This window comes from Uranotaenia lowii, chromosome 1, assembly GCF_029784155.1.
Source record: "Uranotaenia lowii strain MFRU-FL chromosome 1, ASM2978415v1, whole genome shotgun sequence".
NCBI lineage: Eukaryota > Metazoa > Arthropoda > Insecta > Diptera > Culicidae > Uranotaenia > Uranotaenia lowii.
In genome coordinates this window covers 57,832,648-57,855,153 of record NC_073691.1, presented here as the reverse complement: position 1 = coordinate 57,855,153, position 22,506 = coordinate 57,832,648, and the positions used below count along the sequence as shown (strand labels likewise).

The 22,506-nt window shown below is 31.8% G+C and overlaps 2 protein-coding genes and 2 non-coding genes across 5 annotated transcripts in view; 2 read left to right on the top strand and 2 right to left on the bottom strand.

Moving 5' to 3' along the window:
- LOC129740152 (tudor domain-containing protein 6) overlaps positions 1-22,506 on the bottom strand; it is a 360,358-nt gene that overhangs the window by 178,891 nt on the left and 158,961 nt on the right. The window lies entirely within an intron of this gene.
- Positions 1-22,506, top strand: part of LOC129740153 (uncharacterized) — a 288,116-nt gene that overhangs the window by 112,861 nt on the left and 152,749 nt on the right. The gene's annotated exons all lie outside the window — the stretch shown is intronic.
- On the top strand, positions 2,207-2,280 carry Trnai-aau (transfer RNA isoleucine (anticodon AAU)). Its single transcript has one exon. It is a non-coding gene; the product is annotated as a tRNA-Ile (tRNA).
- On the bottom strand, positions 4,714-4,786 carry Trnar-ucg (transfer RNA arginine (anticodon UCG)). The gene has a single exon. It is a non-coding gene; the product is annotated as a tRNA-Arg (tRNA).

Genomic DNA, 22,506 nt, shown 5'->3' with positions numbered 1-22,506 from the left:
GAAATCAGTAATATTTATATTTTTTTTTCTTGTGTTTTTTATTAATAGTTCTGTGGTTTTGACCAAATTTATTGCACAGATATTGAATTTCAAAGTTTTGAAAACAAATACCCCGATTTTGCCAGGTTTTTAGGTTACCTTCATAAGCTCGGTTCAGATACGTCCAGCAAAAATTCTGGCAAACTTATCTTAAATATGTTATTTGACGTCGGGTTTTTTTTCAATCTGCATCAAAATTTCAGTTAAATCATCTTTTATGCGAGGCTCATCGAGAATTGTTAACTACTAAAAGATTGTTCTACAAATTTTTGTTAAAAATGAATGCTGATACAGACTCCGTTCGTTTTTGGCAACATCCGATTTTGGCGCATATGCTAAAATCGAACGGTTTTTGGAACAATATTACCTTGTAGACTTCGCTATAGCAGGACAAAGTATAATTTAGACAAACACCATAAATACATTTTAACGTTCAAAAATGATGATAAAATACACCAACAAAAAAAAATGAAAAAAAGGTTATTAAAAATGACAAAATTGATGAAAATATCAAATATTAAAAAAAAATACAAACAAAACACAAAAATAAAAAAAACATTGAAATTATGGAGAATGACAAAAATATCTAATATGACAAAAAAAAACAAAAATTATAAAAAAACCAGAAAAACTCTATATTTATCACAAACACGATATAAATAATATAAAAATGCCTAAAAATGGTTAAAAATTTACTAAAAATTACGTGAATGATAGTAAAAATATTTTTTTAAGTAACTGAGAAAATTTTGAGAAAAAAATCGTTCGACTTTGGCAACACAAAATGTTTGGGCGTGTTGCCAAAATCGAACGGAGAGTGTATAAGTAATAGCTTCGCAACTGTTATCATAGGCAAAATAGAAGGCAATGCTCTGGAAGTAGTGCATGAGTGTAAATAAAAACTTTTATACACTAAAAACAACCAGAGCGAATAATTCAAAGTTAAAATTTAAGACACATATTTTAATTTGTCCTATGTTTCAACTGATTTTCGAAGCCCAAGATCTGGTATTCGCTGTTAATTTTGATGAAATATTTTTTTATTTAATGACTTACTTTGCAATTATACTTGCAATACATTTGTCGACAGGTTTTTAAAAGGTTTTAGATAATATACATATGTTTGCTTTAAGTTATCAAAAATAAAATTGGAATGAAAAGGAAGCCACTGAAATTGTCAATGAAAGGAAAGAAAAAATCTTTGAGTAGTCTTAATCAAAATTATCATAAAAAATCTGTATGTAGGTTACAAAAATGGCTGCAATGGGGTGTCTGTGATTTAATCCACTAATTCAATGACAGTGTTCTGTAAGAATATGATCATAAATTTCATAAAAATCCTTATCAAACTCACTCAAACTCGGTCATTTTTAGAATATACTTTGAAAATATTTTTTTCCTAGATAACATCAGATCTACGACGTTTTATGCATTTTTATGTCTTTTGGCATCGAAATTAAAATATCAATTTTTTCCGATTTCCTTTGGTGATTTTTGAGGGCCAAAAACCTAAAACTTTAAGCGCTTCAAGGCACACCTAAATCAAGTTCGATTGAGCTGAAATTTTGCACAGGTAGTTTTTTGGGCCAACAACATAAATATGGCCGGTTTTTTATATTTTGATCGTGAATTGTTTTTCCATACATCCGTTGCCCCCCTTATGTATAAAGATTACCAAAAAAATTTTAAAAAATACTTAGTTTCTACTTTCTTGATTGCGCTACCTAGAAAATTCAAATTGTACCTTCCGATACAGGGATGAAAATTTGAAGCTTCGAAGAAAAAAAAAATCAAAAATCACATTCTGTCTATGAAAACCAAAACCAAAAATCAAATCATCAATTTGAGACACCCAAAACCGGCACTTCTAATTAAGATGGCCTTAAAAAGATGTTAAAAATCGAAAGTAGACAATTCTATGAAAAAAAAACAAAACGTGATCGCATTTTGGCATGTACCTACATAAGTTAAATTAATTGGAATCAAACTGAAGCACCAACCATTGAATGCTTCGCCAGAAATCGGAAAAATCTACAAGGTACATTTTTTCTCAATAACAACAAACAACATATGCGCTGCTGACTGCCCCGCGTCATAAATCGCTTATCCCGTTCGGCGTGGCTGCCCAATTTTAAAACGGGTACATTTCCCCCACTGAACCATTAGCGGCTCCATAGCTCAGTTGGTTAGAGCGTCGTGCTAATAACGCGAAGGTCGTGAGTTCGATCCTCTCTGGAGCCAGTTAACTTTTTTTTTTATTATTGTAGTTGTAATCTCAAGAGACATTTGTATTGTTTACTTTTTTCATGCATGAAGGTCGCTGAAGGTGTTGTTTGGGTTATGCAAATAAAGAAGATCGAATAATTAAGTTTTCGTGTAGTCAACAGAAACTTGGTCTTGAAATTCAAAATTGGTGATGATGATGACGATGACGATGCGCTACAATTATTCAAATTATCCTAATCTAGTAATTAGGAACGATAGAGCTGGCCGGCTGCCTTGAGCAAATTCGGTGCACTAGCGATTGGTAGCATACTTGGGCAGGTAGCACCGGTTTGAGACCATATAACCAGCAGGTGATAATTGTCCGGGGTGGTCTGTCATTTCTCGTTGGTTTTGACCTACTGGTGTTAAAAATCGCATCAAATAGAGACAAAAATTACCCCTCAAGAGTCTCTCTCAAGTCAAGTTAAGTCAAGTCGAGTCGAGTCAAGTGTCGAGGTGATGATTTGCTTACGCGCTCTTTTACGCACTACTGCTCTGCCGTGATCTGGCAATCTGACGTATGCGCCAGCGAGTAAAATTTTCAGTACGGAGCTTTTTGCAAAAACGTTTTTTTATTGAGCTTCCGAGCAAATTTCAATAATCAAATCTGTACACTATGAGTTTAAACGATAACAAAACATGGCCAAATACATAATTTGTGGAAAAAAGTTTATCAACGAAAGTTATGTTACCAACGTCATTTTGTTGTGGAAACAGCTATTATTTTTAACTGTTTCCAAGACCAAATGACGTACATCCATCGTAGCATGCGATAAACCATTTCCAGATATTTTCTCTCACAATCATTCAAATATTCGCGGCCCGTGGAGTTGTATCCGAACCAAAAAAATGGAGTTTATAGCTGAGTACGTTAGCATGAGCGAGAGTGAGCCTGAGGATAATCTGGTAATATAACAGGTGCCTGAACTAACGAAGCGTATTCTTCAATAGGTTATCCAACTTCTGCGAATGTAACGTTTCAAGGATGCTATATTTTCCAAGCGAATCGTTGCACTTAATGAGACTTTCTCGCCTCTTGGTGGGGGAAAGAATGGAGCAGTCCACGCTGTTCTGTGGAATGAAACCATAAGTGGCAGGAAATCAATGAATTTGGAAAGTGTTTTCACGAAACAACTGATCTCGATAGCTTCTTCAAGTCGAGTTTTGTAATGGCTAGACAATAGCTCTAGCCAAAACAAAAACTGGAATTTGATGATTCATATTATGTTATTAGACCGCTCATCAAAACTGATCAGGTCAACTTCAAATATTTGGAAACAGGACATACCTTTATGTCGGCTGATGCATTCCATGCGGCGGTCGAGAGAAGCAAGAAGAAATATCAGTCAGGGGAACTCTACACGTTCTCGGACTAGCTTACGTCACTTTGAGTAGAAATGGCGCATACGTCATTTTGTTTTCATAATGTTATGTTGGTATTTTTTAACATTTCTGAACATATTTTTATGTAATAAGGTCGAGTTTGGTATCTTCTATCATTCAACTGCAAAAAACACAAATCGGTAATGTTGGCGCATACGTCAGTTTGCCAGATTACGGCAGTGCTGGCGATGAGGCAAGAAAAGTGCCACTTATATAGCAAATCTGTATGTGCGGTTTGCGTGAAGATAAGTATCGTCTGCCGAAGGCAGAAATGTTTTAATCGGCCACCTTTCACAGACTCATTGCTATAGGTATCACACTTCAACTGTTCGACATAGTCTACGTAATTATTCGAAATTGGAGAACGATCAGTGTGTGCAATCATCCACCTTCCTCCTTCTTCATTAGCCTATAAGTTGATCCAAGATCTAGTACCGATTAGCAGCATTGGGACAGTTTTACTCCATAAAAAGATGGAAGCAATTTTCTCTCCACCAAATGTGGCGAACACAGACAATTTGATGATTGCACACGTGCATTCAGCACCTGAACCACATAATCTCGGTTTGTGTCCAGCCAGAGACAGGTGTTATGTTGTTAATGGCGGTCGCATTTGACACCCAATCATCCAGCCAGCATCATCATCAGTTTCGAATTGACAAACTACACCAACAATTTACCTTCTTATGTGGTGGGTGGATAATTGGAGAAGAAATGTGGCGAGAACCCTTTCTTGTGGTTCTCTCTCTTCATATGAATTTTCTCGATTGATCTGAATGAAGCAACCATTACAACCTTGCTGAACATTTTATATCGATGTTTACCTGAAAATGAGAAGAAAAAACAAAAATTATAATAAAACAATAAAGTTTTAGATGTTTACAACATTTTACAAAATATTTCTTTTCTTTTCATTTCAGGTAATTAATAAAAAAAATGACAAGTTTCAACATCATTCTCATAAAAAGGGAAAGGTAATGAATCACATAACATGCGAAAAAGAAACACCAACAAAAAAGGTACGCTCGACCGTGACAGGACTCGAACCTGCAATCTTCGGATCCGAAGTCCGACGCCTTCTCCATTAGGCCACACGGCCGCCGGTGGGAGCGGGTCCGCTAGAATGCAACAGGGTAATTTTTATTTTTAGAACACTTTCCCCCGGCCGAGACAGGCGCTTGGTTGTTCGGTTTTGCCGAAAGGGTCGGTCGGTCTGTCCGTCCCCTTCTAGTCGTTCGGTAGTCGTTTGCCATTCTATCCTATCAAAAAGAACACACACCCGAGCGCACACAAACAGGAACACGCGAACAGGCACAGATATAGATAGGAAGACCGACTGTGTGCCAGCCTGACGATGGTTTCTTATCTTTGTTTACATCTCCTCCCTGAAGCAACCTCGAAGGGGGGTAAAACAAAAAAAAAAAAAGCAAGCCAAGTCCTCAGCCGAACGAACATTTGTAGAATCGAAATAGAAACCTTTCTTATTTTGAAATCATAAAAAAATAATATGCAGGTAAACTTATTGAAGTTGCATCCTTTAAAAGCAATAAAAGGAATATTAAATGGTGACCAAAGTTCAACAGATATGGTAGGATAAAAGTTAAAATTTCATTTAAATCCAATGACAAAAAATGGGAATCAGAAAAGAAAAAAAATCTGATTTAATATATGTAAGTACAAAAAATCGAAAAGCATACTTCAGAAGAAAAAACTGTACAACTTATTTAATTATGTTTCACATTATTTTAAAATTGCATACGTTTTACTAAATTTGATTTTTTTTAACGTCAATATGAATTTTGGATCTGAAACTATGAATTGTAAAATATGATAAGATAAGCAATGTTTATTTGACTTAATTGAAGTAAAATGTAAAAAAAACACAATTCAGAGTGGCCAGCGAATTTCCTTTTTCAAATTCCCGGTTTTCCCCGTTTTCCCTATTGAGATTTTATGGTTTTCCCTAATTCAAAAATGCGCAAATAAATATGTTTATCGGGTTGTTTGACCAATAATGAACATATTTTTATGCAAATTGAACGTAAAAATGTGAGAGAACTTTTTTTTTTTTAAATTTGATCTTTAAACTCAAAGGTTATTATGAATATGGAGAAGGTAATACGGTAAGAAAATAATTCTAGCTGTGCTAACTTTAACCGAAAATTGTAGCCTTCTTTTCAGTTTTTCAAACTATCTTCGCCTACCATACGGGAAAATGATATATTTTTATTATTTGCATGAAATAAATTATAGTTTCGATGTGATGCCATGTATATAATACCTTTAAATTTTCAAGTACTGAATTTTACTGTAGAAATCTTGCTTCTGAATTCTGAAATTTGAAACATATTCATGCGCGATGAATTTCGTATTGAATCACGGATCCATAAATCAATTTAATTTTAAGTTTGGAATCATCATTCAAAATTTCTTTTCTCACGCATATTTTATTCTCGGAACGAGAAATCAAGTTTTGATTTATAGCTAGGCTACAGATTGATATTCTAATATTTTTCTTCTATAGTTCATTAAACAGATTCCGATCAACCTTATTCATGCTAAGGAATCTGAAATTTAATTTCTTTTTTTATATTGCATCTTAGTTTGAATTTTCAGTTTTCGCTCAGAATTGCATGCTTTTATTCGATTTTTAAATTTTTAACGAACTGGTTGAATTTAAAAATGTATACTGGAATAACACAAAAACTTGGTAGTTTGTTACACTTTCTGCCTTCTGTGCGTTTACTAATTAACCAAATAAAATGGTGGAATCTGATTTAAATTTTTTGTTTCCGAATTAGAAGAAAATATTAATAAAAAAATAAGTACTACAAGGTTATGTCGTTTGTCAGAAATTTAATGTTTGATTGTTGAAATTATGTTTTGATAGTTTTGACAATTTGTAGTGTGTTAGTAGATATAACACAAACAAATAAATTAAATTCTTTTTAACATTTTATCCATCAAATGAAAACTTGAAGAATGATTATGAATATTTTTGAATTGAATGAGGCACCGTAAGCTCAGTTGAAAAAAAGCTGAAAATAAGTAAAATCACGCCAAAAATGTTTTCCATTTTTCAAATTATTTAAAAACATCATTTAATCATAAGATCTTTGTAATAAAGCATTCCAGAAAATTATTGACCGAGTAAGGATAAATAACTAAATTCATATCTCTCTTTTAACGTTCTATTAACATTCAATTTTTTCACCAAATTAAATAAATTAAATGAATGTACAACCACAACAACAACCAAATGAATTCGATATTTTTGTCGACTCTTCAAAATAACTCTCCCAGTTTAAAAGTGTTTGTAAGATTTTTACTAATTTTTCAAGTGCAGTTTCAGCTTAACGAGTTTTTCTGAAAAAAATGAGCTCCTAATACAGATTCGAACATCATCAATTCTGAATTAATGTTTAATAATTTCAGTTATAAGATAAGTGTTAAGCTTAAGTAAATTTAAGTTTTCGAGATGTGGATTCAATCGAAAACTGTCTGATTTCAACGTGAGAACGCAAAATTTGCAGCATTTGGATTCTTCTTAGATTCCTTCAACTTAATTCTTCAATCAGGTTTTTAATGTCTATTTTTTTCCAGACATTTGTAAAGAAAGTGCACAACGGAACAAAATCTTCGATTAATTAACTCGATGAATGTTAAGTACCAAGACTTAACGAATTAAAATTTGACAGTTGTGAAAAGTATATTTGATTTAGAAACTTTCTTTACATTCACTGCAGCGCACAATATGCGTGAGTTGAGAAATATTTTATGCTCGGGAAAAAAAAGAGTTCAAAAATCAATTTTTTAAATGAAATTCCCGACCTTTCCCGGCATTTTACGCATTTATCCCGACATTTTCTCGCTCTCGCTCTTCTCTTAATTCAAATATAATTTTTAGACATTATTCACCTACAACACATCAGTTTTCCGTTATTCAATGTCTAAGATAAAAATCCGAAGAACATGCTTCGGAAAAAGACTGTACATCAGCTACAGAAAGCTAAAGCTATACGTTGCACAAAAGGATATATTTAAAAACATTAAGACCATGATAAAAAAAAATGTAAAAAAAGTGTTGTGTTGAGTACTTGTCAATCAATGAACCGTCAAAACTGTTTAAGTCACACCAGATAAATTTTGAAAAGAGGATTGGAAGGTTGACGTAGCTAGGCACATTTTCGAAACTTTATATTTACAAAATACGAAACACAGAACTTTTGACGAATTTTCCAAGGTAGCTGTTTTTCACACTTTTTATTAATTTGAAATTTCTCAATTATTAACTATAAATTTTGTAAAATCGGTTAGTCAACAAGAGAGATATGGCGTTTTTAATCAGGAGTATCAAATTGACACTCCAGCGACTGTAATGGGAGACAGATGAGGGTTAAGTGACTTTGTAGATAAACTCTGTATTGAAAATTTTTGGCTCATGTATACGTCTACACTGACTCAAAGTTTCTGCCATTATTTATTGATGGTATTTTGTAAGAAAAGTTTGCAACCGATTTTTGTTAAAATTTTCTTAAAGGCAACTAATAAAAAGTTTCTTTACCAATGTAAAAGCGGGCGAGTAGTTTTCGGAAATAACCAAAACGACTAACCCAAAAGCCACCAACTTACTTATAAGAGTAAGTTCACTCGTGTTGGGAAAAAGTTGCAGAAATGTTTACACTTGTAGCACATTTTGGAAATTTTGCCATGCAAACATGTTTTCAAGATCTTTGGGCGTTGTATTTATTTACAGCACTGTTTCTTTTTTAGCCGTATGTGATAGACATATGGCTATTTTTGTATCACAGCATGCGAAAGTAGAACACGTGTCAGAATTTCTACCACTTTTTCCCAACACCAGTGAACTTGCTCTAAGGCGACTTAAACGACTACCAGATTCGTGTCGTTTGCTTATTTCGGATAACAGGTACAACCAAGAGGCCACTTCAATACCATGACTTACTGACAAAATGATTTGTTTTCTCCTTTTTGCAGATTCACATGGCATCAATTTGAAAACTTTTCCAAAGCCAGACCGAGCAAATATATTTTAAACAATTTTACAGTAAACTGAATAGACATCTTCTTAGCAGAATTCTAACACATGCTTTAAATCATCAATGGATGATTAATTTTACTGAACGGCTGGCCATACGAATCTATGGAAGTATTGGATGAGTTTTAACGACCTTGTTCTATATAAGTTTCGATCACTGTGATCAAAATTCAAACTCATTGAACTCTGAGGAAAAAATACGAAACTTCTTCAGCCAAGATTGAAACAAGAAACTGATTGCTTGATTGGATTTTTTTTCGTACTTATCAACTTCGAGTATAACAGGCGATGGATGCGGTGCCGAATTCGGCTGATGGTTTTCCACTAAATATTTGTTACTGAAAATAAATAAATGTATTGGTCTTTTTATTTTATTGATTTTTGTTGTAAAGTGTTGATAATTTCGAATACATTTTTATAATTTTTTTGTCACTTTCTAGTCTATATTTGTTCAAGAAATTTATGAAATTTATTCATTTTTAGTGCTAAACTTTAAATTTTCTTATTGTTATATTTGAGCAACATTAACACCAAACGTACAGAAGACGTTCAAATGACGGTTTTTAACTTTAAATGATGATTACGTCTAATTTTTTTCGAAAATTTTACTACAGGTCTATTTGTCATTTTCAAAATGCAAGTAGTTTTGCACAGTTATTATTTTTTCTGAGTATTTTATTTTTTAATAACGCGAGCGAAATTTTTTTCAAGATCATGGCTACCAAAATTGAAAAAAGTGGTGTAAATTTAATGACAATGAAATATAACGCATTATTGAATTTGAGGCATATTTATTCTATTCAAATTAATTACCATAATCATACAATCGCATTTTCAGCCTAACAGCATTCATAAAATTTTGTACAAAGTTTGGCTGCAGCTTTTCCTATTTTCCTATTTTTTCTTAATTTTTCCTCAAGATATATTCGTAGTGTTCATTCCGAAATAACCCATTTTTTCGATGGGTCTCAAGTTCCAGTGAGATGATTCATGTCCTTGGGTACAGAATTGACCACCTTGGACTCAGATATCTGCAAGTCAGTAGATGAATAAGGGAATTAATGATCGAAAATAGGTCGTAATCGAGTGGGAGTCTGCTGTATAGCTTAGTTTGGCATTTGAACTGACAGAAAAAAGCAGATCCAAATTCGAAAAGCTTTATCAGATCATTTTCATGGCAATTTTAGGTTTGGTTCAGCACTACGATTTTCATCAAACAATTTTGTCTTTATCTCATTTTTTCAACGCCATTTAAACTCCACAAAGTAAACGAAAATATATGTACTTTCATTGGATTTCATTGGAAAAGCCCGGATTTTTCCGGGTTTATTCCAAGCTTGCCGAAAAAAAAACTGTGTTTTTGAGGAAAAAAAATCTTTATTTCTATGATTTTATCCAAAAAATCTGTTGTGGTTTTATGTGCTGTTATTTATTTCTTTTAATTTCATTGAAAATTATTTTTAAATTGGGTCGTCTTTACTACATTTTATTTCAGGAAAATCAATTACCAATACCAATATTATATGTTTTTTCCTAATCAGTATAAGAAATCTTGATTTTATATTGGCCTAAAAAATATTAATTTTGGAAATCCATTCAAAATTCAAAAATTTTGTGCAATCTGTGAATATTTCACAATTCTGTGTTCTGTGACACAGCATTGTGATGAAAATTTGCTTAAAAAATCAGTGAAAATAACAGATTTTTCTGTGATTTCGGCAACCTTGGTTTATTCTCATTCCCATTCTCAAATCAAACTTAAAAATATTAATTGGGATGTAAAAAGTTTTTATTTATGTGTCAAAAACGAAATTTTTTGAGCAAATTTGATGAAAATTATCATGATAAGTTTTTAAAAGCCTAAAATACTATGTATAATCTGCTAATAAATTTTTATGAATCTTTTTTTCAAGTTTGTTTTCTTGAGTTTTGATGAGTAATTTCTAGGTTTCGACCAAATTTGCCCGGATTTTAGTCAACAGTTTTGAAATCGAATGCCTGGCTTTTGCCCGGTTTATAGATAAAATAGCTCGGATACGTGCAGAAAAAATTCTGGAAACCTTATATTAAGACGATTTCAAAATGAGTTTATTATTTGAAAATCGGTTCAGTAGTTTGGAAGCTGGAGCCAAAACTGTAACCCTTAAATATGAATTGTAAATTTTTATCCAGAAAAAATATTAAATCACAGTTAAATGCAAGTTGTACGTATTACAAGTTCGAAAAACCATATTTAAGTTTAATTTAATCATAAAATAGATAAAATATCATTGAAAATTCCCAAAACATTAACAAACATTTTTCAAAATTCAAAATTAGCTACAAATAATTAAAATTCTAAAAATGCACTATTAATAAGGAAATTGATATCTAATACTATTTTTTTACTCATGGCCATCACTCAAACGCCAAAAATAATATTTTTTTCTGATACGAGTCAATCAGAACCAAAGTTTCAAATCAATTATATTCCCTGTAAGACATTTCCCAAGTAACACAGATTATGCCAACTAGCATTAGGAAGTTTTATCATGGTTTAATTATGGCATTTTTTTGTGCAGCTCGTTTTATGGCGGTTTTATTATGGTCATGCAGAATGCTTATGATTTTTTTTCGACCATATGTTTTCAGATGATTTTGAAAACGCTAATAAAACTTTTATTAAACATGCTGTTTTAGTTATTTTGAAAGAGTTGTGAATGCTTTTTTTAAACTATAATAAAACACAAACCTAGAAGTTTGCTCCAAGCTTTCTTTTGCATGTTCTATAATAGCACTCAGTGCATGATTATTAAACCGCCATAAAACTTAGTGACAGTTCTCGATCAAGATGTCAAAACAGGACACGCTCAGATTAGATAGCACATATTTGAATTGGAACTCCCATTTTTACACATTTTTGGTAAGTTATGCGAGTTGGTTTTGAGTTAAAATTTAAAAAAAATACATCTTTGCAAACTTGAAATCACCGAAAGTGGTATGAATATCTTTACAATATGAGTATTGAGTGAAAGGGCCCAAATAGTAGGAAAAAAAATTGTTGCTTGACGCCATCATTAATTCAAGATGGCGGCTTCCGCTTTTATTTTCAAAGCTGTAAATTACTGAAAATATCGTGAAACCTTCACAATATGGTTATTAGGTGAAAGTAATAAGAGAGTAGAATAAGAGTAGAAGTAAAATTTCGTTGCCCGTCGCCATCTTAAATCCAAGATGGCGGCTACCACTCAACTTGAAAATACTGTAAATGACTGAAAATCGCAGAAAACCTATATTATAGGGGTATAAGTTGAAAGAAATCAACCGGTAGAAGTTGAATTTCGCTATCTGACGCCATCTTGAAATCCAAGATGGCGGCTTCCGCTAAACTTTAAAATGTATTAAATGACTTAAAATGACATGAAACCCAGGTGGTAATGGGTGAAAGGGCTTAACGAGTAGAAGTCGAATATTGCTATCTTACGCCATCTTGAAATCCAAGATGGCAGCTTTCTTTAAACTTTAAAAATGCTCTAAATCATTGAATATTGTATGAAACCTCCAAAATATGGGTGTTTGTCAATTGGGATGACGCTATCTTGAAATCCAAGATGGTGGCTTCAGATGAACTTAAAAATACTGTAAATGAATGAAAATAGCATGAAACTCCCAAATATATTGTATTGGGTGCTAAGGCTAAATGATAGAAGTCAAATATCTGTTTTCGCGTTTCTCTGAAAATCTGTAAGTGACTGAAAATCCCACAAAAACCACCACAATACAGACCCCGTTCGTTTTTGGCAACATTCGATTTTGGCAACATCGAATATGGCACATGTGCCTAAATCAGACTGTTAACAGAAACAACATAACCTTATAGTTTTCGCAAGAATAAGACCAATACAATTTAAACATAATAGCATGATAGGAATAATAGAGTTACATAAATGGCAAAAAAAAAAACTATAAACAAAACAAGAAAAGTGCTAAATGCATTAGAAACATAATGAAAAAATAATAAAAGTGATTTAAAATGATCTTAATTGTCTTAAAATAGTAGTTTTAATGTAGTATTACGTGAAAAAGTTGTGTTCAAGCGATTTTCATTGATTAACAGTATTTTAAATTCAGTGGAAGCTGCCATCTTGGATTTCAAGATGGCGTCGGAAAGAAAAAAAATCGACTTCTAGTTTAGCCCTTTCACCCAATACCCGTATAGTGGTGGTTTAATGCGACTTTTTGTCAGCATTAAGCATTTAAAGTTGAGCGGATGTCGCCATCTTGGATTTCAAGATGGCGTCTGATAGCGAAATTCAACTTCTACTCGTTTAGCCCTTTCACCCGATACCCATTTTGTTGGGGTTTCATGCGATTTCAAGTCATTTACACCATTTTAAAGTTCAGCGGAAGCCGCCATCTTGGATTTCAAGATGGCGTCAGACAACGAAATTTGACTTAAACTCATGATTCATTCCACGGGTCATTCAAAACCAATCCCTTTTCATTCAAAAAGTCTGTCCTCATTTACTGTACTAATGATTAACAACTCAGAAATGAGGAACTCAACCTTAGCGTGTAATTGGTTGGCTTGCGAGAGAAACGTCAAATCGTAGCTTTTTTTGGGGTCATCATTAAACCATAATAAAACTATGAATTGACTCACGCCATGTTGGTTGCAAAATCGAAGGGCACAAAATGACGCCATGTTGATGGATTCACAATGCAAGCATTGGAAAAAAAATTTTCAGGCCTTTTCCATCAATTCCATCATGATTGACCATCAGATTTGACGAGGCGCATTTATTTTAAGATACTATTTCATATACATTTTACCTAAAATCTAGACTGGCAGTAGAAAAGAAGCTCAATATATGGTTAAAACATTGGTTTTTTTAGCTATTAATTTTACCAGATCATATCTGAATAATGCAATCATCATTCATCAACCATTATGGTTGCTGGAAAAAATAAAAAAAAAAACTCCGAGAACTGACAGAACCGAAAAAAAAAACAAAAATTTCTAACATGTTTTATAATAGCTTTTTAAAAGCTTTGGTGACCAACATTGATGACCAACAATTATATGTCTTGATGACGTTTCTAGGGTAGGGCCAAATAGCCTGATTTTGGCTTTATTAGAGTCCAGGTGATGTTATAGAATGCGCTTTAGCTTTTTATGAAGATTAATGCGATAGTCCAAACGATATTTTGCTGACCATAATAAAGCTAAAATTGTTACTTGGGTTATAAAGTGTTCAAAATTGGGTTCATTGTTTAGAACTAGAAATTAGCATGAACATAAATTTTAGCAGTCAAGTTTAAAAATTTCAAATCAATAGCTACTCCCGAAACACCAGAAATTTAATGCAAATAAAAATTTCGAGAAAAAGCCAGAGTTTAAAGCTTCGGACATCTGAATCAGTGCACATAAATAGAATACATAAAATCAAACATCAGCTTTAAATAGAAATTAATTCCGAATTCTAAATAAATTTAAGATAAGATAAAAACTTCACCATGTTAAAAAATTGCTTAGCATAATAATTGCCAATTATTATACATCTTAAGTCACATTTTTTTCTTCATTTCAAATGGAAGGGTAGATTGAAAAACCCTGCTGTTAATATAATAAATTGAATTTTGAATAATTTGAAATGGGAATTCTCGATAAAAAATAAAACAATTTTGATCCTAAAGGAATTGACAAATATTCGATGGCTGAAATAAAATTGATAAAAAGAAAAAAAATATTTAATTTAATATCAAGTGTGCCAGTGATCCAAGTCAAATATAAATTATTTAATTCTGTTCAAGTTCTACCAGTCATAAAAATAAAAGCCTAGAAAAATTCATTTTTGAAGTAGGTACACAATAAAAACTTAATAAATTCATAAAACAACATGTTTAATGCATCATTGAAAGTTTACAAAGGACAGGCTAGGCAATGGGTGATTTTCAAAATGATTAATAAGATCATTCTGATAAACTGATGAAAATAAGGAATTCTAAGTTTGCGCATCAACATTCAGCTTGAATGTTGTTACTTCGAATCATGTTTCAAACTTTTTATCAAAATCGCTTAAGAGAATAAACTTATTTTTAGTTTGATTTTTTTTATGCTTCAGATTTTAATGACGATGGTGAATAATCTGTATTCTAGTTTTTTTTGTAAATTCTTCATTTGTATTGTAGTTTAATTATACAGTTTTAAATATTTGAAAAGATATCATTGCAAATATTTCTGATAATAATGAAAAGGTTAAAGAAAAGGTTTTATTTTATTTACAAGTTTGTTAAAGTCTGCTAAAATATTATATTTTGCTTTAAAAAAGTATTTCAAACTCTGTTTGGTTTAAACTTTTTTTTGAAAAATTTGTTAAGATTTCCGTATTTTACGAAATGAAAAAAAAAACAAAAGAAAAACTTCTATAAAAAATTTCGTAAAAGCCAACATTATTAATATTATTATTATTAGTATCAGGAAAAGTTGATAATTGATTTAAAACTTTATTATAAATTTCTGTGTAATGTTTTCAAGTTATGTCAAAAAATTGTAGAAATTTTTTAATGATTTTTATCTATTTTAAAAAGTTATTTCAAAAACAAAAGCAGATAGTCACATATTTAAATTCAGGGCACCCAAATTGATCAAATTAGACTCTAGATTTTTTGCACCTCGGAAAATGTGAAATGGTTTTGTTTAATTTATCAAAACCATTTTGAGAATGGAGTCAGGAGCATTTAGAAGAACAAGATACACAAAATAGAATTGAGGTTAAAATTGTTTTCTTGAAGAATATTTCCCATCAGCATAAAATTTGTAACGAAATATTTTTTTTTATAATCAAAGCGAGTAGAAATAAAGTGTTGGACACTAGGCTTCAGACTTTTTTTGCTTATTCTATTGACTGTTGGAGTAGTAGGTATTTAAAATGGTTGGTTCCAAATTCTAAACTTACACTTATTCATAAAACCCCATTCAAAAGACGAGCTAGGGTTTTTTTGTGTCAAGATTTTTTTTGGATTTAGACAAATTTTCAGCTTTACCTTTTCACTCGATGAGAGGTTTTGAAAAAAAAATACTTTGAAATGTTAAAAACTTTGTCATAAAAATTAGAAGGATTTGATTGAGGATTCTATTTCGTTCTTTTCAGTAAGCTCAGGCTTTTTATTCGTTTATAGTCGTTTCAACATTTTAAAATAAAGAACAAAGTATGGATCATCTTATTCACGATATAGAGAAAATAATTTAGGTGTCCCCCAAGGTAGTGTGTTGGGTCCCCTGTTATTTATCTTGTACATCAATGACATGAAAAAATGTTTACAGTACGGTCGTCTCAAACTATTTGCGGATGACTCAGTCTCCTACTGGAGCGGTAATGATTTAGAACTCGTTATACAAGAAGCTAATGCGGATTTAAAGAATATTGCTAATTTTTTGAAATACAGAAAGTTGTGTCTGAATCTTACTAAAACCAACTGGATGGTTATCGGAAATCGCAAGGCTGAAGCTAGTTCTAATCTGTTTATCGATGGATGTGCAATCGAAAGTGTACGCCAAGTCAAATACTTAGGAGTACAAATAGATGAAAAGCTGAATTTCGTAGCTCATATCGACTACACTGTCAAGAAGATTGCCATGAAATATGGAATACTTTGTCGGATAAGCAGATATATGACTTTCTGGTCAAAAATTATCTACGTAAAATCTGTTATTATGCCACATTTCGACTATTGCGCTACCATATTGCTTAATGCATCAGATACACAAACGAAAAGGCTGCAGAGAATACAAAACAAGATAATGCGAGTAGTGTTACGATGCAATCGATATACTCCAAGTGCTCTTATGCTTGATATGCTGCAATGGTTGACAGTTAAGCAGAGAATTGCGTACAACAGTTTGATTTTCATACACAAAATGAAGAAAGGAATGTTACCATCTTATTTATTGGACGGTCTGCAGTATGGTATCGATATACACAGATACAATACAAGAAGAGCTCAAGATTTTAGATTACCAAACACGAAAAAAGAGATGACCAAACGTTCTGTTTTCTACAACGGACTGAATATGTATAATAACCTGCCACTGAACATCAAAGACAGTTCGAACCTAAATGTATTTAAGAAACTGACAATACAATATGTTAAACAGTCAACCTGAAACAATGAGCAATCCTAAAAAGGATCATATGGATGTGATGAAGATCTGAAGAAGTATCAGATAAAAATAAAATGTACGGTGATGGACATACGCGGGAGTAAGACAAACAAGTCGTACAGAAATTGATCGAATAATGTAAACATAATTATCTAGAGGATAAATAGTCCCTCCCACTTCTAAAGAAGCGTATGGGGTGGAGGAAGGATCCAAATGGGCCTGTGGGACCATCACAAAAATAATAATAATAATAATAATAATAATAACCGACTGTAAGACAGGTATATTGATCCATATTGATAACACGATTTTCTTTGATTGACACAATATGGGAGAGCCATAGATACTTTTAAAAGGTTGAAAAAAAAAACTAGTCTGATCAGAGTTGCCTAAAACTAAGTAGAAGAATTTCTAAGTTATGCTTCAAATATGAAATTCTGAAAAAAGGGCTTCTACTGAGATTTAAATATCTAGGATAGCATAATATAAATTTAAAAATCTCTTTTAGCATATTAAATCTGTATAATTTGCTATCAATCTGAACTTTAGTTTTGCGTATTCTCAATAGATTTGTTGATATTAGTGAATTTATGATCTAAAATTGTGTTTCATCGACATTTTTAAACTCGATGATAACATTTGAAAAATAAAATTCTGTGGGCCTTAAATGACAATTCAAAACAAATATTTCAAGTGCTTCTTTATCAAAATCAGTTGCTACCTGTTTTTGTTAAAAAATTCTGAAGAAAACAAAAAAAGTGAGGTGAAAACAAACCTGTAAATGTAAAATTTTGACCGGTAAATTAAACTTAAATTTATGATTAAATCAGAAAAAGTGCGGTAAGAACTTGAGGTCTCTGGAATTTTTCTTCCAAAGATTGAGATCTATAATCTTAAGTCTAATTGAGGTTGAGTTTATTTGTTGTGGCCAAGCAATTTGCAGCAAAACGTTCAATTGCACAAAATTGACAGAATCAAGTTATTTATAGCTTTTGATCGTTTTTTTTTCAATGTTGAAGCCACCATTTATCTACTAAGCCTACGCGAGCGTTTAATGCAGGCGTTTGATCCGATCAGATCAGAGCAGGGGGAAAATTCAAAACATTTAAATCCCCAACGAGAGCGCGCAAACTATAAGTTGTAAGTAAACAACTGAACTGAATGCGCGGCAATTTGTATTACACCATCAGACCCCTAATTGATCCTTTTGCGCTAACGCGATTAGATTTGCGCTGAATTAAGGGTTCTGTTAAGTGATGCTGGCCCCAAACCAGTTTATGGGGCCATTTGAGATCAATGTGGCCCAATAGATCATCAAGAGTGATTTTTGAAGAAAATCCAATACCAACTTCAAGCTCAAGGTTGGCTTAAGGTTGATTTATGAATTGAATAGTGCCGTCGATCAGATTTTAGATTGAGGAATCAGAAACTGAATTGAAATCCGGAAACGTGCTTTGAATCCAGATTTTTTCTTGAATAATCCAAAATGTATTGAAAATTTAACAATCCTAAACATTTTTATTCAGAATTTTAATGGTTTTTCAAATGATTCCAAACTAACAACAACAATTAATCGAGACTCATAGATTTTGTCCAGCAAGCAGCTCAATTAACAATTCATTAATCAACTTAGTTCACTAGCAGCCTATTTTTGCACTGACAGTTTCGAGTTGCATCGCCCCTATCCAATGATTTATCGCTTGCTGCCTATAGCAGCATTTTTATTTCGCCCCTTAATCGAGCTCAGTTATAAATTTATATTCAATTGTAATTTACCCCTCGAACAAAACCCCTATTTCAGCAAATCAATTGATTGCCAATCGCCCCCATTATAAAGTGGTCAAATTAAATTGATCCCCTCCTAACTATCCTCAGTGCTCAAATTTCCTCTCTCTTGACCGGTTAGCTGAATTTAGAAACTAATTAGAACGGATTTACACTAAATAAAATCTCCGCCATTCATGACGCCAACTAAAACAGCCCCTGCATCAGTGCAATTTGTTCCAACAATACGGGATTGGCTTAGTGTTCAGATTGCTCAATTTCAGGAATCAATTATCAATTCTTATCGGACCGGTTTAGCCTGGGGAGGGTATCAATTTACCTTTCAGCATTGATTTAGTAGTGATTCACCGCGTTGTAGATTTTTTTTAAATTTTGGTTGGGAAAAAGAAAAACCATTCATCAAAAGGTGACCATCAAACGGGGGGTTTTCGATGACCATTCATTCAGCTTAGACCACAACGACCAATTCGGTCGGTCGAGACAGAGAGTTTGTCACAGGGATTAGTTTTTCAAAAATGAAAAATAATCCTTAAAGCTTAGCTGGTCATTCGGTGGCAATGATTTTTTTTTCTTCGACTGTTTGCAACATAGAACTAAACACGCAATTATATCAATGCTTTCTGTCAGGTTTTTACAGAAATATACCTATGACTATAAAATAATTGTGAAATTTGGGCAATGAAACAAATTTTGTTTGAAATTGAATTACACTCCGAGTATTATTATTTTTTATGTTTAAAAAACTCGATGCTTGTTCTTTTTTTTTATTCGGATATTCTGTTCGGAATTTTTCCAAAAATCTTACCGGATTAGTATCATGTCTACCAAACCAAACGGTAAAAACTGAACATGAAATTTAGTAAGTCGAAACTTTTATTAGGTTGGAACGTTTTATTTTTGTATTGAAACACGATTCTCGAATTTAGATTTTTAAAATAGATTTCGTTCAGATCATTTCACAGCCAAAAAATGTCACTTTATTCGAAATCTGAAATTTATCTTCTCAATTCGTTTTTTTTTAATCCTTAAGTTGGGCGGTAAAAATTATTCAGAATGAAAGATTCAAATCAATGCTGTTTACAGTTTCTTTATTCTCAATTAGAAATTTTAGGCAGCCTAGTTTACAAATTTGAAACAATATTTTAGAAGCACTAGAAAACGAATGCAAATTTAAATTTCAATTTAGTTAAAACCAGAATTTAAAGTTTAGGGAATAAAAAATACAGTGCACACAAATAGAATTCATTCAATGTTCCACCAGAATTGTAAAAAAAAAATTAACATCAAGTCTGAAATTAGCCATGATTTGAAATCTTTAGTTATCAATCATCTTAAATTTCTTTCCTTCATTCTTTAATGATGATAGAAAAATGTCGCGATAATATCTCGAACTTGTAAAAGTATTTAATCACGATAATTGAATTTAATTTGATTAAAAATAAGAAAATACTAAATTTAATTTCAAGAGTGCCGATGTTACCTAACAGAAAAGAGGTATGCTTAATAGCGGCACGTTATGCCTAAACAGGAAAATTATGCCTAATCTTAAAAAAATCTAAAATAATAATAGCAGGTCTATAAAATTCTGTAAATTTATTTGAAAATTTATATAACCTAGAACAAAATATTTATTTACGATCGCTTAAATCATCGTTTGGGTTGTTTTTGGGTTTTTAATTGATGTTGCTCGGTGATGTCTTGAAGAAAGATTTGCTTTATTTTTACTTTTCGATGTACTATTTTATTTCAACCATCTTCTTGGGCCACCTGAATATGTATGATTTTATAAACATTCAGAACTTAAAATAAGTTTTTCCTATCTGTAAAGTTTTCTTATGTAAAATGAAGAGTCCTGAAAAATATTTTGTCCATAATATAAAAGGAATTTTGCCGATACGTTCGCGAACCAGGTTTAAGGAATTATTCGATCATACACAACTCTCTTTTATATTTCTATATCTCAAATTTCTTTCAAATACCTAAATGAATTATGAAAGATTCAGTTTTGTGTCAACTCATAAACTTTGCACGTTATCAGGGTGGCCAGCGAGTTTCCATTTTCAAATTCCCGGTTTTTCCCGGTTTTTCGATCGAGATTTTATGATATTCTTAGTTTTGAAATACATGGTCACATTCATGTATTTCAAAACTAGGAATACAACAGAGTTTTTTTAAACCAAAATAAGCCTTTTTTTCAATGTCAAACGTAATAATATTCTGATAACGATGATGTTTGTTGGATGTCTACAGAAAATTGTTTAAACAAAGGATGAAAAAAATAATTGGGGCCCTTAGAATCAGAGGGTGAGGTGCCAAAATTACCAACTTTGAGTTAAGTACATATACCAATTAATTCTTCATATCTTAATCTACATTTGCTGCAAAACTTTGTTTTTATGATAATTTTGCCACCACTTTTTCGATTCAATTAAAACGATGATGTTTCAATTTAAAATTACTTTATCGCACACAGAATTTGATTATTGAGCTCTGATTTCTGAATTGTGAAATTTGAAATAAAACCATCGACGATAAATTTCGGGTGAAATACGGATCTATAAATCAAACCCTAAGTGAAGTTTGGATGCATGATTCGAATTTTAACTGATTAATTCATTTTTAATTTAATTTTTTTTCTGTAATTTTGAGAACAGAATCCACTTGATCCTATTATTTTAAAATTTTGATTTGATTCTCGTCTTGAATACTGAGTGAGCCTGAGCCTGAGTTCTAAGAGCTTGACTTTGAACTTGGCATGTTAATCCAAACTCTGAGTCTGAATTTGCAATCCAACTAATTTTTGAACATATGAAAGATAAGTTCTTCGTGCTTTTGACGCTTATAAAAAAATTGTAAAATTGTAAATGTCAAAAAATAGTAAATTAACAAAAGAAAATCTCAATATATTTTGGAACTCGAACACTTCAGAGTACTTAGTCGTATGAGCTGAGCTAAAATTCTCGATTTTTCAAGAAATTATCGACTTTAGTCCACATTTTCCCCATGGAATTTATATCCCAATTTTATTTCGCTTTTGAGAAAAAAATTATATCATGAATTAATTTTAGAATTAATTTGTTTATATAGGGAAAAAATTATCCATAAAGAATTTTCCCGGTTTTGATTTGAAATTCTCGGTTTTTTCCGGGTTTTCCCGGTCCCATTTTCAATTCCCGGTTTTTTCCCGGTTTTCCCGGTTCGCTGGCCACCCTGTGTTATGTAGTCAATTGGCATTTGGTGGCCCACAATTCTCCTCAATTTTTAAAAATTAAAAAAAATGCTTTGTTTAAAACAGACAGTACTCGAGCTAATTATTTTGTTTGAAATATAAAAAAAAAGAATGCCTAGTGATACCTTAAAAATGTAGACAACTTTTCCATTTATTTATTTCTTTTTATCTTTTCTAATAAAGAAGTTATGAAGCTAAGAAAAAAAGTGGCCCATGATACGCCACACTCCCCTACAAAATTTAGTTATTTATCTCGTTGTTATTAAATAGTTTCTGAAGATGAAAATAAAGCGCATCTTTCTTCAAAATGTTACCGAACCACATAAACGAGAAATCCCAAAAAAACCAAAACAAAATTAGGTTTAAAACTTTTTTTAAAATTTGTTTAAATCCCCGAATTTCACAAAATGTGAGAAAGTAAAAAAATAAGATAATTTCTATAACTATTTCCGTAGAAGTCAAAATTGCTTCCAGATCTAGGAAAAAATGTAGATTGATTTAAAACTTTTATTTTAAAAAGTTTTATATGTTTAACAGTTTTTTCAAAAAACTGCAGACATTTTTCAAATTTTTGCTTGTACTCGAAATTGTTTCAAAAAGTAA